The sequence below is a fragment of the Vicugna pacos genome, chromosome 15 (assembly GCF_048564905.1).
Source record: "Vicugna pacos chromosome 15, VicPac4, whole genome shotgun sequence".
Classification (NCBI taxonomy): Eukaryota; Metazoa; Chordata; class Mammalia; order Artiodactyla; family Camelidae; genus Vicugna; species Vicugna pacos.
In genome coordinates, this window is record NC_133001.1 from 20754294 (window position 1) to 20768917 (window position 14624).

At 34.1% G+C, this 14624-nt stretch overlaps 1 long non-coding RNA gene across 1 annotated transcript; it reads left to right on the forward strand.

Annotated features, from left to right (window-relative positions):
* Positions 1-123: 123 nt before the first annotated feature.
* On the forward strand, positions 124-7438 carry LOC116279398 (uncharacterized). Its single transcript, XR_012058999.1, has 3 exons — positions 124-358; positions 4475-4585; positions 7019-7438. It is a non-coding gene; the product is annotated as an uncharacterized lncRNA (long non-coding RNA).
* The last annotated feature ends 7186 nt before the right edge of the window (positions 7439-14624 follow it).

The following is a 14624-nucleotide window of genomic DNA, read 5'->3' on the forward strand; positions in this document are numbered from 1 at the left end:
GGAATAGTAGCGGGTCGAAAGTTAGGCTTCCGGCTATTGGCCCGGAGTTGAGGGAGGCTGAGTAGCCATTGGCTGGAAGTCCTAAAAGGAATCTCTGCGTTCCCTCCTGAGAAGTGAGTGAGGTCGACGCTTAGAAATGGTGCAGTGAGGGCCTTCCTGAGACCCTGCCTCTGACTGAAAGGATTTCAAATGCTTCAATTTACGGTTTATCTTCACCCGTCAGTGCCAACCATTTTCAGACCCGCTGGCCCAGAAACGTTTGTAATTAAAGGCTTGTTTGAAAATACAAAGCCGAGCAAAGTAGTTCTGTAAGACTTGCTGACTGGCTGTGTGGTCAGTTTGCATCGTGTAGCTGCAGGTAGGTCTTTAAACCTTCTTGCGTAATAGAAATAACTAGAATTAGGAGTTTTTCTAAGAGAAAAATTAAAGTCAGTGTTCCTTTAAATAAATGTATGAGTAACCAAACCTTGTGTTAAATAGCACCAACTCTACTTCTAGGTTGGGATCCATTGTGTAAGGGGTCTTCAGAGGTCGTTGGCAGGGATCTTCGCGTCCCAAAATACTTTCGAACAACCTTACATGTATTTAAAAATGGGGTCATATTACATATACAGTTATGAAACGTTCTGTACTTAATATTTGGTCATCTTTTCATGTAAAAATATAAAACTGTCATCTCTTTGCAGCTACTTAGTTTTCTATAAACTACCGTTTCATTACTTTTATTTCGTGTATGTATACACACAGTATCTTACTTGGATGCATAAATGTGATTAGGGTGCAGGGTTTCTTTTCCTCCCTCCGGGGTGTGGATGTACCATGCCATTTTATCCTACAAACTGCTGAAGTGAACATCTTTGTGTCTCCAAGAACTGTTCATTTTATTGACTTCCAAGGAATAAATTTTAGCAGAATTACCAAATGAAAGAGTATATATACCTTGATTTATTTGACCAGTCCTCAATTGCTAGATTAAATTACTCCAATTTGTTAAATTCATAAACAATTCTGTAATGAACATGCTTGTACGTATGTTTTGGAACCCCTGTCTTTTTATTTCCTTTGAATAAATTCCCAAAGGAAATATTAATGAACCTTTTTTAAAGTCTTTTTTAAAAAGTCTTTGCCAATCTACTAGGCTAAAAATTATACATAATTTTAATTTGCATTTTTTAACTTGAAATTGAGCATTATTTCATATTGATTAGACTTTGTGTTTCTTCCTGTGTTATCTTTTCATATCCTTTGACCATTTCTTATTGGGTTTTTTTTTTTATATTTGAAGGAGCTTTTTATACATAGAAGAATTTCAGCTCTTTATCACATGTTGCAATGACATGTTTGTCATTTGTTTTTCAATTTAGTTCACTGTGTCTTTTGCCATATAGAAGTTTTATATTTTTTTATGTAGACTTTAAATGGTAGGCAATGAGTTAGTTATTTTTCTCTAGTGGATAGCCATACTTCAAAGACCACTTGCTGGAAATGGGTGAGGTAAAGTGTGGTGGGTTTTGAATTACTGAGAAGAGGTAAAAGGAAAGAAGAACATCATCATCCTTGGGCTAAAATACTGTGACACGAGGTGGTCACATTACTGTGGTTTATTGTTCTGCTTTTCTGCCTTCTAAACCAGCTTAAAAGAGAAATCCCACTTTTTTTCTTCCAGTTTCCTCCTTTAATAAAGAAGTTGCTTGTGTGGTTTCTAACGAGCCTGGAGGCCACAAAGTGCTACCCAGCTGCACTAGGCATTACTCAGCATTAAGGTCTGCCTTCTTTAGTCTCTTCCAAGTGCTTTCCAGTTTCAGTAGAAGCCAGTGATAACTGGAATGCACAAGCTCTCCTTTCATTTATTTTCTCAGCGTTTTTTGTTCCTGAATGTGGCCAATGTGAATTCCCTCAGGCCTGCGGGTTTTCTAATTTATTTCAAAACATTGTATTATTTCAGTTTTCTCCTCAAAACTTAAGGCTTTTCCTCTTATTCACGACTTGGGATTCTTCTCAGCAGGATGCTTTTACAGGTTTAATATAATATATTCAATATGCTCATCATGAAATAAACGCAAACTCAAAAGAACAGTGGACACACTCTTAGGGCAACACACGTGAGTGCTCTGGAGTAAGAGTAAGGAGGCAAGATGAGTGTGTGTTGTGCATTTTACCATACATCTCTGTTTAGCCAGGTAGTGGTCTTCCTGTTTCACAGTGGTGCAAAGCATAGTCCTCTCTTGAAAAATTACAACTTCTCATTTTGGCAGTTTTATCTACTACATATGAACAAATTTTCACATTGAAGATATGTGTTGTAACAGATAAGATTGAAATAGATAATATACACCCACATAAACATATATTTATACATCACCCCCAACAAACACAAGTATACCTACAGTACTTTTACCATAGAGTTGATAAGAAGTTTAGAGAACATGTAAAAAGTGTTTGGGGCCATGCTTGGTAGTACGTGCTCTATACATATTACATGTTATTATTATATGTAATTTAGATTTTTTAACAACTTGCAGCCTGAGTATAAGAAACCATTCTCTTTATTTCGTCTATCTCTTTTTACTGGCAAGTCATTTGTGTTCTTTACTGCAGTCCTATTGAAATCTCCTGCTTTTCCCCGTTCCTGTATGGGAACTGAGCCTCTGCCTTACTAAAGGGCTATAAAGTTCAGTTTTAACCAGATGACTGCATTCCTCCAGGTTTTTCAGGGACCGCATGAGTAATCACTACTCCCATTTGTGTACTTCTTTATAGTTTACAAAGGGATTTATATCTGACTTAGGGCAACCTTGAGAACTGAGTAAAGATGGTATTAAGATTTTCCCCATCTTACAGATGGTGTGTATTAGTTTGCTAGGACTACTGTAGCAAAGTGCCGCAGACTGGGTGACTTTGTCAGAGGGTAAGAAATAGCCAAAGAAAAACTAATGAATCACCAAAGTAGTAATTAGTTAATGTGTATTGCACACCCACGAGAAAGACAGTTCGCAAACCAGGAATTCTCAAACCAAAACGTGGAATGAGGTATTTTAGAAAGCAGCTTACACAGTGAGAAAACAGTGACTGTTTATGCTTTATCGTGAGTGATTACAGTATTAAATTTTTTTTAAGTGGTAGGGAATTTGTCAGTGATTACTTCCTATCAACCCTGGGAAACATTTCAAGTTTTGCTTATGATTTCCAGAGGCATAAACAAGAAATGATCCAGGTCAAGTTGGTCTCACACAACTAAATTAAGCCTTGTTTGTGTGACTAAACTGGTTTTATCTGCTGAGGGAATTTTCAAGTCTGCTCTCCCTTTGTTTCTGACTGTAACAGCTTAAACAGCAGAATTTTATTTTCTCATAGTTCTGGCGACTAGAAGTCTGACTTCGGTGTCAGCAGGGTTGGTTTCTTCTAAGGCCTCTCTCTTTGGCTTTTAGATGCTGCCTTCTCACTGTGTCCACATGGTCTTCCCACTTTACCCATCTCTATCCAAATTTCCTCTTCTTACAAGGACATCAGTTGAAGGGATCAGAATATGACACCCTAAAATATGCCACTTTGGCATATTGATTATTTTGAGCTGAATGCAAGTGAGAAACAGCAAATGCAAACATAGCTCTCTGCTCTCCTCCACCTGCATAAAACAAGGCATAAATTTCCCGAGAAATGTACTCTCCTTGTTCAAGGCAGAGGAGAGGAGGAGTCAATGCTGAGATGAATCTGCATAAACAGACTTTAAATAAACCTTGTCTTTCATTAGGAGATATCTTAAACACCCACTCCCCATATTTTTCCAAGTCACTTCCACTCAATTTATCAACCCTAAAAGCCCAAATTCTCTTTCCTTTGTCTAGTCACTTCGCAGTTTATCACGCTTTGTTAAAATGGAATGTAAGCCCCAAGTCTGTCTGCCTTTTGACTTTTTCACTTTTTGGGGGGTGAACCCAGTGCATATACAATTTTAAATATTAGTAAAGTTGTATGCCTTCTCTCCTGTTGATCTGTCTTTTGTCAGTTTAATTCACAAGCCTCAGCAACTAGACCTAAGAGGATAAAGTTTTCTCCTTCTCTACATAGGCCTATTGCATTAGGGCCCACCCTAATGAGCTCATTTTAACTTAATTACCCCTTTAAAGTCCCTCTCTTCAAATGCAGTCAAAATTTTAGGTACTACAGGTTAGAATTTCAGCATATGACATAATTCAGCCCATAACGGATGGGAAACCTGAGACTGTATGAGGTCAAGTTTCTTGCCCATTTAGCACAAAGTCAGTCAGGGTTTGCACTTCCCTGTACTTGATACTTAAGCAACAAGGTTAACTTCCAATTTTCCTTTTATAATATCTCACAGAAGTCTTTCCATGTCAATGAAAACATTTCTGAATGATCCCTTTTAATGTTACCTAGTATATTAGTTTGGATTGCCATGGCAGAATACCATAGACTGGGTGGCTTATCAACAAAGGAATTTATTTTTTTACAGGCCTGGAGGCTGAGAATTCCAAAATCAAAGAGTCAGAAGATTTGGTGAGAGAGAACCACATCCTGGTTCATATACAGCTGTCTTCTTGCTGTGTCCTCACAGGTGGAAGGGGTAAGGGAGCTCACCAGAGTCTGTTTATAAGGGCACAAAACTCGTTTATGAAGGCTTATGAATTAATTGCCTACCAAAGGCTCCACCCTCTAATATCACATTAGGGGTTAGGATTTCAGCATATGAATTTTAGAGGCACACAAACAATTCAGTCTGTAGCACTTACTTTTCCACTGTGTGAGCATAACACGATTTATTTAAACAATTCTATATTGATCTAGGCAGTTTCTTGCACTATTTAAAAAAATAATTCTACAGAGAGCATCCTTGTACTAAATCTTTGCACCTAATCGTTATCATTTTGTGAAGATTAATTCCTAAAAGTGGAATTGCTAAATCACATAGCATACAGTTTTGAAAGACATTTGTACCTATGGAATTTGGCTTTTTTTAAAAGAGGAAGTATTATGCATTCTGCAATAATCATGGTTAAATGCCAAGTAAATTCTTATCTTTTTTTATTATTGTTTTACGTCCATGAGTCTACTTATCCATACATACGCACAATTATAGCTCAGATACTTTGGATAATGCTGATTTAATGAAGGAGGACTAGGGAAACGATCATGATTTCCAGAGGAAGTAGACTCTTCAATTTCACAAATGAATCTCCAACTCCAAAACAGTGGTTCACTCTAAGAGACCTACAATGAATATTTGATGAATATGTGAATGATGACTGGAGTATATAGTGCCTCTTATTTGCCTAGAAATAATGCATTTCTCTTTCTTGCCCCTGAGGGAGAGAGTAAAGGTATGACTACTGGCAGAGCAGGAGTTTTTTTAACTTTAACAAAGCATGCTTGCATTCTAGATTAGCTGACTTAAAGTTATTATTAGCAATAGGCTTAAAAATACTGATGCAATAGAAGTGTCATTTTCATATGTAATTTATAGATATAAAACATCACTAATGAACTACCTAATTGCTACTCCAAATGATATGAATTCAGCTTTCAAGTAAAGAAAAGAAGAAAGGTCACTGTTCTAATCCTCTAAATTGCTTTTATTCTGGCTATAGAAAGACTTTAGAAGTTCTAAATTATAGGTTCTTTCCAAATATTCTTACTTATTTGGTTTATATAACAGTAAAGGGATGGAGGAGGTTTCCATGGGTTGGCAAATAAATAATTACCTGCCATATCTTAAAATTCTCCAGTGAATCCTTAGATTTTTAGTGCATTTGCACATGTAGCATCACAGTTTCTATTCTTTAAGTGTCTTTTGTTTTCTGTTCCTCATAATCTATAAAATATTCAGCAGCTTGATTTAAATAGGGGCAAAGAAGTAACAAAAATACAATGGCTTCAACTTGTGGCTTAACTCATTTATTTGGATGGCATTACTTAGAATCCTTTCTTTATACATTGAGTACATTCTGTGTGCCAAGCACTATGCTAGACACTGAGTAAAGAGCTCTGGATATGGTACATTCTAAATTCCAACTGTATAATAGTTTGCTTGTTTTCATTTCATCTCTAAATATTCAGGGTCTTTGTGTGAATTATTTCTTTTTATTTCGCCTCCCTTTCTTTAGTCATTTTTTTTTCATTGTTTTATTTGTGTATGTGTAATTTTCCTGTTTTACTTTCTTTTGCCTTCTATCTTCTATTACCTACTAAGCTGACTCTTGCATTTGTCTTCTATAGTGTTTTCTTACCTGTTTTCTTGGGGGTTTTTTCTCCCTTTTAACTACTATATTGGTGACTTTGGGGAGGATGATTGATTTATAGAACATATTTATACATGCTTTAGACCTGCATTTAGTTCTCCTAAAAGTAGCCATATGCTTAATTAATGGCCTCTAAATTTTTGTGACCAGATATTCCATCAGTAAAAAATTTTTTGAATACTCCTCTTAATATTTGAATATATATTTACTAATGACTTAACAGACATGTACATATACATACATGAATATAAATAATTGTATAATATATACTTTAAAAAATAAAAGTTGAAAATTGAAATGAACAAAGAGTGAGATAAGAATATGTAGGTTGAAATTCTGAAACTTTTTCCCTGAGTTCTAGTAGATTATCTTGAGTACCCACTGTAGAGGCTGATAGTTTGGACTTCATGAACTTAAGCTTCTGGCACAGTAAGGAAGCCACTGAGTGTTTTATTTGCTTTAGTCCCTTTTAGAATATTCTAGGAGAGATAGTAAAGAAAATATAAAGATTCACATTTGGAGCCCAGGACATTGAGATCAAGACTCTCAAACGAAAACAGGATGACAAAAGCCTCTTCCACTTTCAGAAGAGGTGGAACCATCCTCATTCCTGATGTGGGAGGCAGTAGGAAATTAGACATATTAATGGAACATCTTTTAAGGATGTCAAGGAAATACTCTTTTATTGATTGATTTTAAAATGTTATCCTTATTATTTTTTCTGTTGGGAAGGTAACACAGTCATCCTTCTGTTTCCACAGGTTCTGCATCTTTGGATTCAACCAACTAGAAATCAAAAATATTAAAAAAAATTTTTTTCAAAGAGTTCCAAAGCAAAACTTGAATTTGCCATGCACTGACAACTATTTACGTAGTATCTACATTGTATTTATGACTACTTACATGGCATTTACATTGAATTAGGTATCATAAGTAAATAGAGATGATTTAAAGTAAATAAGAGGATGTATTAGGTTATATGCAAATACTACACCACTTTTATAAGGGACTTGAGCATTCACAAATTTTGGTATATATGGGGGTCCTGGAACCAATCCTGCATGGATACCAAGGGATGACTGTATACATATATTGGAAAAAAGTCAAACATAGAACTTCACAATGGAGAAAGTGAAAGTCTTCTATCTTTCCTACCACCTTAAAAAAAATTCTGTAATTGTGTGTTTATTGGCCTCCACATTTTAATGTACATATTAACAATATATTATTATTTTCTTTAACCAAAATGAGGCTATTCTCATTTATTCAACTTATTTTTACTTCATTGTCCAAAGATCTTTTAATATTAATACAAAGAAATTGTTCTTTCAAATGAATGCATGGTATTCCATTATATAGATGTACCTTTTTTAAATGAATATCTTATTCATGCTCATTTACAATATTTTGCTGTTACAGGCAGTACTACAATAAACATCAGTGTACCCTTAGTTTTACATTCTTGCTAAGTTATTTCATAAACAAGAAGTAGAATTCTGGGTATAAGGATATGAAACATTTCTGGAACAACAAAATTTTCCACCAGTATTATCAAATTGCCCTCCAGAAGGCAGTATCAGCTGGTACTCTCACCAAAAGATTACGTATTTACGTTTCCATACCTTTTCAGCACCAGCAACTGTTAGTGTTTTAATGCTTTTTTTTTTCATATTTGAAAGATTTTTTTAAAAGTTTACTTGTTTTAATTTGCCTATGTTTAACTGTTAATGAGATTGAGGATTTTTTCATATATAAATTGGCCATTTATATTTGTGAGAGCAGCAATATTTGTTTTGTTTCTTTGAAACATTTTTATACAAATTTGCAAACATACACAAAAGAAAACATTATGCTTCAACAATTATCAACATTTTTGCCAAACCCCAGACATCATGTCATTTTATATAGGAGTTTTTTTACATAAGATTGGAAGATGTTATTTCATGCCCTTTGACCCAGGCATTTACCTCTAATTCTTTGGTTAACTAAAATAAATGTAACCTAAAGAGCAACAACCAAACCTAGTCATCTTGCTGCAGTGGAAATGTAGTTATTGATTGAGGCCACCAGATGGCAGACCATGGGGGAAAAGAAAAGGAAGAAATTTACTCCTACCAAGACCCAGCTACAGGATGGCCTAAAGGTTTTAGGGAACCTTGTTTTCTATTAGTGTGGGGAAGTGGACATTAGTCAAAGGTGTTGTTTTAAACCATAGTAATGTATTTAATTATCTGATAGTAATGTCATTTATTATCTGATGTATTTTCTTATCAGATAAAATATCTTTTATGTTTCCTTTTTTTGTTCCTCTATGAATTTTGTTATTATTCTTAAGGCCTCCAAAAATAATGTTTTAATTGGAATAGCATCAAAATTACAAGTTAAGTTGAAAAAATTAAGATTTTTATACTCTTTATTCTTCCTAAGAAAGAACATGATGTTTTCCTCATTTATTCAAGTCTCCATGTTTATCTTTCAGTAAGAATTAAAGTTTTCCTTATAGACACCATGCACATCAGTCATTAAATTTTTTTACCTAGAAACGGGTTTATTTTACGTATAGTCTAACTAGATTTTGATGATTTCACAGAAGTATATTGACTTCTGCAGGGTTAATGTTTACTCTATTTTCTTTTATTAAGAAATAGCTATGAGTTAGTTCTTTTTAATTTTCTTGTTATGCAATTGCATAATCTGAAAAATATCACAAAATTCTTATGTTTGCCTTTCCACTGTTTATTTCTCTTATTTCTGTTTCATACTTCATTACACTGGCTAAAAATGACATAAAAATATGACATATTTAATAATGCAGTGTATCTTTGGCATGCATAATTGAGTTTTACTTGGAATAGACACTCATCATGTTTAATTTTGCATAGTAATATACTCTTATTAAGAATATAAGTGGGTGTTGAATTTCATCTGGTGGCCTTTCAGCATCTACTGAGAGGATTATGATTTTTCTTAATCAATTGATGTGGTTATTTTATTTTATTTTTTATCAAGGTATGGTTGATTTACAATGTTATGTTAAGTTTCTGGTATATAGCACAGTGATCCAGTTATATATATTCTTTTTCCTATTTTTTTTCATTACAAGTATTGAATATACTTCCTTGCACCATACAGTAGTACCCTGTTGTTTAATCTCTTTTATATGTAGTGGTTTGTATCTGCTAATTCCAAACTTCTAATTTATTCCTCTCCCCTACTCCTCTTTGGTAACCATAAGTTTTTCTGTGTCTGTGAGTCTGCTTCTGTTTTGTAAATAAGTTCATTTGTATCATTTTTTAGATTCTGCATATAAGTGATATCATATGATATTTGCCTTTCTCTCTCTGACTTACTTCACTTAGAATGACATTCCCCAGGTCCATCCATATTGCTGCAAGTGGCATTATTTCATTCTTTTTTATGACTGAGTAGTATTCCATTGTGTATATATACCACAACTTCTTTATCCAGTCATCTATCAATAGACATTTAGGTTGCTCCCATGTTTTGACTATTGTAAATAGTGCTGCTGTGAACATTGGGGCTCATGAATCTTTTCAAATTAGCGTTTTCCTCTTTTCAGGATACATCCCCAGGAGTGGGATTGCTGGATCATATGATAACTCTATTTTTAGTTTTTGAAGGAATCGCTATACTATTTTCCATAATGGCTGTACCAAATTACATTCCCACCAGCAGTGTAGGAGGGTTCTCTTTTCTTCACAGCCTCTCTAGCATTTATAGTTTGTGGACTTTTTAATGATGACCATTCTGACCAGTGTGAGGTGATACCTCATTGTAATTTTGATTTGCATTTCTCTGATAAGTAGCCTGTTGGCCATCTGTATGTCTTTGGAGAAATACCTATTTAGGTCTTCTGCCTATATTTGGTGGGGTTTTTGTTTTTTTGGTTATTGAATTGTACGAGCTGTTTGTATATTCTGGAAATTAAGCCCTTGTCAGTCGCATCATTTGCAAATATTTCCTCCCAGTCCATAGGTTGTCTTTTCATTTTGTTTATGGTTTCCTTTGCTGTAAAAAACCTTGTAAGTTTGATTAGGTCTCATTTTTTATTTTTGCTTTTATTCCTACTGCTTTGGTAGACTGACCCAGGAAAACATTGCTATGATTTATGTCAGAGAATGTTTTGCCTATGTTCTCTTCTGGAGATTTATGGTATTCTGTCTTATGTTTAAGTCTTTAAGCCATTTTGAGTTTATTTTTGTGTGTGTGTGTGAGGGAGTGTTCTAAGTTCATTGATTTACATGCGCTGTCCAGCTTTCCCACCACGATGTGGTTATTTTATTAATGTTTACTCATATTGTCAGTTCTCCAGTATAAGGTAAATTCTCCTTGATTTCAGTGGGTTAAGTTTTAATGCATTTCGAACTAGGTTTGCTACCATTTTATTTGTTTTGTGTCTAGTATTCTTAGGTTACGTTTGCCTGTAAGTTTTTTTGGTGTGGCCCATCTTTTTTGGATTATAGTGTCAAAGCTATGTTTAGCTCATAAAATAATTGGATAACACCCAATCATTTTCTGTGTTTTATGTTCCAGAATACATATGTAATGATTTTTATCTATTTTATTATTGTGTTTCTAAGGCAGTTCAAAAAGAATGCTATTTTTAAAATTTAAATAAATAAAAATAAACAAATGCTTAGAGTAGATATGGTTTATAATGCAGAACCTAAAGAACTGTAATAAAGGTTATTTTCCCCACCCCAACATGTTAAAGAAGTGCCTGCCAAACCCATTATAAAAGATTATCTCTGTCTGGTGTGCTGTCAGTTATACTATCACATGAAGCAGACAGAATCCTTTATTTCTCTCAGCTGTTCTGTTCAATCATAGAGAGAATAAAATTATGCCTACTGACTCAGTATCTGAAATGTTATATCAAATCAAAAGTTGATGTCTATATATTTTTCACAATAAGCTACTGCATTTCTTAGACGCTGGTAGTTAATGATATTCCAAGGAAGTATTTCTTGGGGGGGAAAAGTAGTAAAGAATTTTACTCTTGTTTTATCTAGCTGTACATCTTGCCTCTAGAAGTAGCCCATGGCTTGGATAATAAAAAAAAAAGTAGTAAGGATCAACTTCCAGATGAATAATATTGACAAACTTCATTATAACTCTTCTGACAAATTACAGCATCATTCAACAGAACTTTCTGCCATGATGGAAATGTTCTATTTCTGTGCGTCCAATGTGTCCCTGTGTTCACTGTGGCTCTGAGGACTTGAAATGTAGCCAGTGCAAATGAGGAACTAATTTTTTTAAATTTATTTTTAAGTAATTTAAATTTAAATACTTACCATGTGGCTAGTGGCTACTTCACTGGACAGCGCAACTCCAAAGTATGAAATTTAATTAGTTTGGATAAATTTTTAAAACCCAGAATGTTTTCACTACTAAACGTTTCCTTATGCATAAATAAATTTCGCCTGCCAGTATTTTGACAACGGAAAATTAGTATCAGTCTCTGCTTACTTCTCCAAAATTATTTGTACTTGCATTTTAAAAACTTGGTCTAACACTTACCTTCCGTGTAAGCCACCTTCTTTTGCCATTCTGAGGAGTATCTGTTTTTCCTGTCACTGGCATTTTGCTGTTGTTGTTCCTCTTTGTTTACATACTTTTAGCTCTACCACTAGGTGTCTTTGCAATTTTGTATTCAAACCTACTGAATTTTTGTTAGTTCCCTTAAAAAAAAAAGTGATTTGGTTTAAAAATTGGACATAAACATTTTGCCATGTATAATGATGGATAATTATACCAGTAGAATGGTCATGGGTAAAAAATGACCAAAAAGAGTTTGCAGAGTTTTAGTGAGAATTTATAAGAATAGAACTGCCACTGTAGTAAGGAAATTGCAGCTATATCATTGAACTGCTTTTCAAAGATGAAGCCATTTTACTTAATGCATTACTGTAATTATACTTTAAACTTTAAACTTTTTAAAATATTCACTTCGGCATACACAGTTTTACATGTAGTCTCCACATCCAGCTCCTTCAGTTTAAGACTTAGTGGTTGTATTATTAGAACAGTACTGCATGTGTTGCCTGTATTTCTGTAGCAGCAACTTGAATGTATATCTGAAAAGTTTTATGATTTCAAATGACCTAATAAGATTCAGGAATTATTTCAGTGAATCATCTTTTGATTAACAGATTGCAGAGTACTATTTTTAGAGAGATTGGAACAACCATTCATCTGAAGCTAAAGCTTCATCATTTAATAAATTAATTCATCATGTAAGTCATAAGCTGCAATAGTGGAGAATCATGGTAGCTGCCTATTATAAAAAAAAGATAATTTTAAATGAACTTATCTGTGACTAGAATCCAGATATTGAAAACACTGAAATATTGGACTGGCTGGATACTTAAAAGAACTTATGTTTCTATAAAGATGTTGAGTCTTACAGTGGAGTCTTAAATGGGGTAAGAGAAGTGACTCACAAACTTTTCAGAAAGAAGATGCTATACCTCATTCCTATCAGTAACTGAGATTAGATTAGCATCTTGATAAAATATAATCTTTTTACCTTGGTCCCCACCAACTCACAATTTATGATATATAATTTGAGTTTGATATAAAATTTAAGTTTAAGTTTCTTAGGAAAACATTTTGCTAACATAATAACAATATGTTCACAAGAAATAATAGAAAACATGAGACAGTCCTTTTTATTTATTTTTGTATGATTACCTCATTTAAAAATTAATATAATGTAAGATCATTTTTATGATGACTAAGGATACTAGCTATTTTTACTAGTCTATTTTTTTAGATAAATTTCAGAATTATTTTATCAAGTTCTTTTGAAGTATTTTTAATTGGGATTTTGACGGATTGCTTTAAGTAAACTAATTTGTTGGAGAATGACATTATTAAAATATTAGTCTTAGAATATGGTACCACTTTTCTTGTACTCAGTATTTTTCAGGGAAATCTTCTAACTTGCTTCATATTGATGATATATTTTCCATTATAGGTCATTAACATATATTCATATCTGCTGCTGTTATAAATTAGGATTCCCTTCTAATTATATATTTCAAATTGAGTGTTGTTAGTACGTATGAATGTGATTTCAATTGTGTTTATTTACCTTATATCCAAGTATTTTGCTGACTCTTTAAAGTATTCTATATTCCTCTCCCCAAAATGGAAATTTCTTTTGTTGTCTATTTTCTTAACCAAAAATAATATATCTACTCATTTCATATATGTTATATTCATTAAAGTTTGAGGATCACTGGGGCTAAGAACACCAGGCTATCACATATAGACAAAGGGCTCATGCCAGCAGAGTTAGGATAACACAGGCAAATTACATTCCAGAATACCTGCATATGTATTTAGAAATAGCAGTTTCTACTTAAACATTCAAGGATGCATAGGGAAGATTTTGTTACGGGAAAAGTCACCTTAAAGAGTGTTCAAATTTGCTGCCATAAACTTTTGAAGCTTTTGAAGGCGTTATTGTTATGTTGGTATGTTGACAATAAAAAAGACACTTAATATTAATTGAGTGAATGAAGCACTGAATGAATGAATATATGTAGCACTTTACTATGCTCTGAGGGTATAGTGATGAGAAAAGCAGACCTCAAGGGGAGATAGACATTAAGTAAAGACTCACTCAGATAAATGCATCATCCATTCCTGGAGTGGAGAATTTGAGGAGCCCAGAAATCATGTCAGCCATAGGAACCCTCTCCAGTGTGACCTTAAGCGCCCACAGGAAATCTAACCCTAATTAACACCATTCCCTTTGAGTTTCCCATCCCAAATCCCTGATCTGTGAAACAAAGACTAGAAATGGAAATAGACTTTAAGAGGGACATTTGTCAAACAGACGAAAAACTAGGTAGAACAGTCCTAAACAACCACTCCATCTTCAGTTAGGTGCCCAAAACCGTCTATTGTCTGAACTGCTTCCTCCTCCACTTGCAAACTACTAAATATTCTCAGTGAGTTTTCAAGAAACTATCGAAGCCTGAGACCTCAATGTGGGGCATCTCTGAACAGCAGATAAACCTAGCTACTTTTATTGCCTGTAGGTTAAGGACTTTCATTGTTCCCTATAGCAAATGTTCGGGATATCCAAACCACACATGGGGTATCTCACTTGTACCCCTGAAACAGGACTCAGACTCCACAATCCATTGCATTTGGGTGGACCCTCATATGCTTATGACTGAGAACTGCATAAAACTTGCCTAATAACAGTTTGTGGGGAACAGTAGGTTGCAAGAGAAATGTTCCACTATTTTCACTTGTAAACATTGTAATTTCCCAAAGACTGATAGTTTAAAAACTGATTTGGTTTATAATCAGTTCAATCAGTCCAGT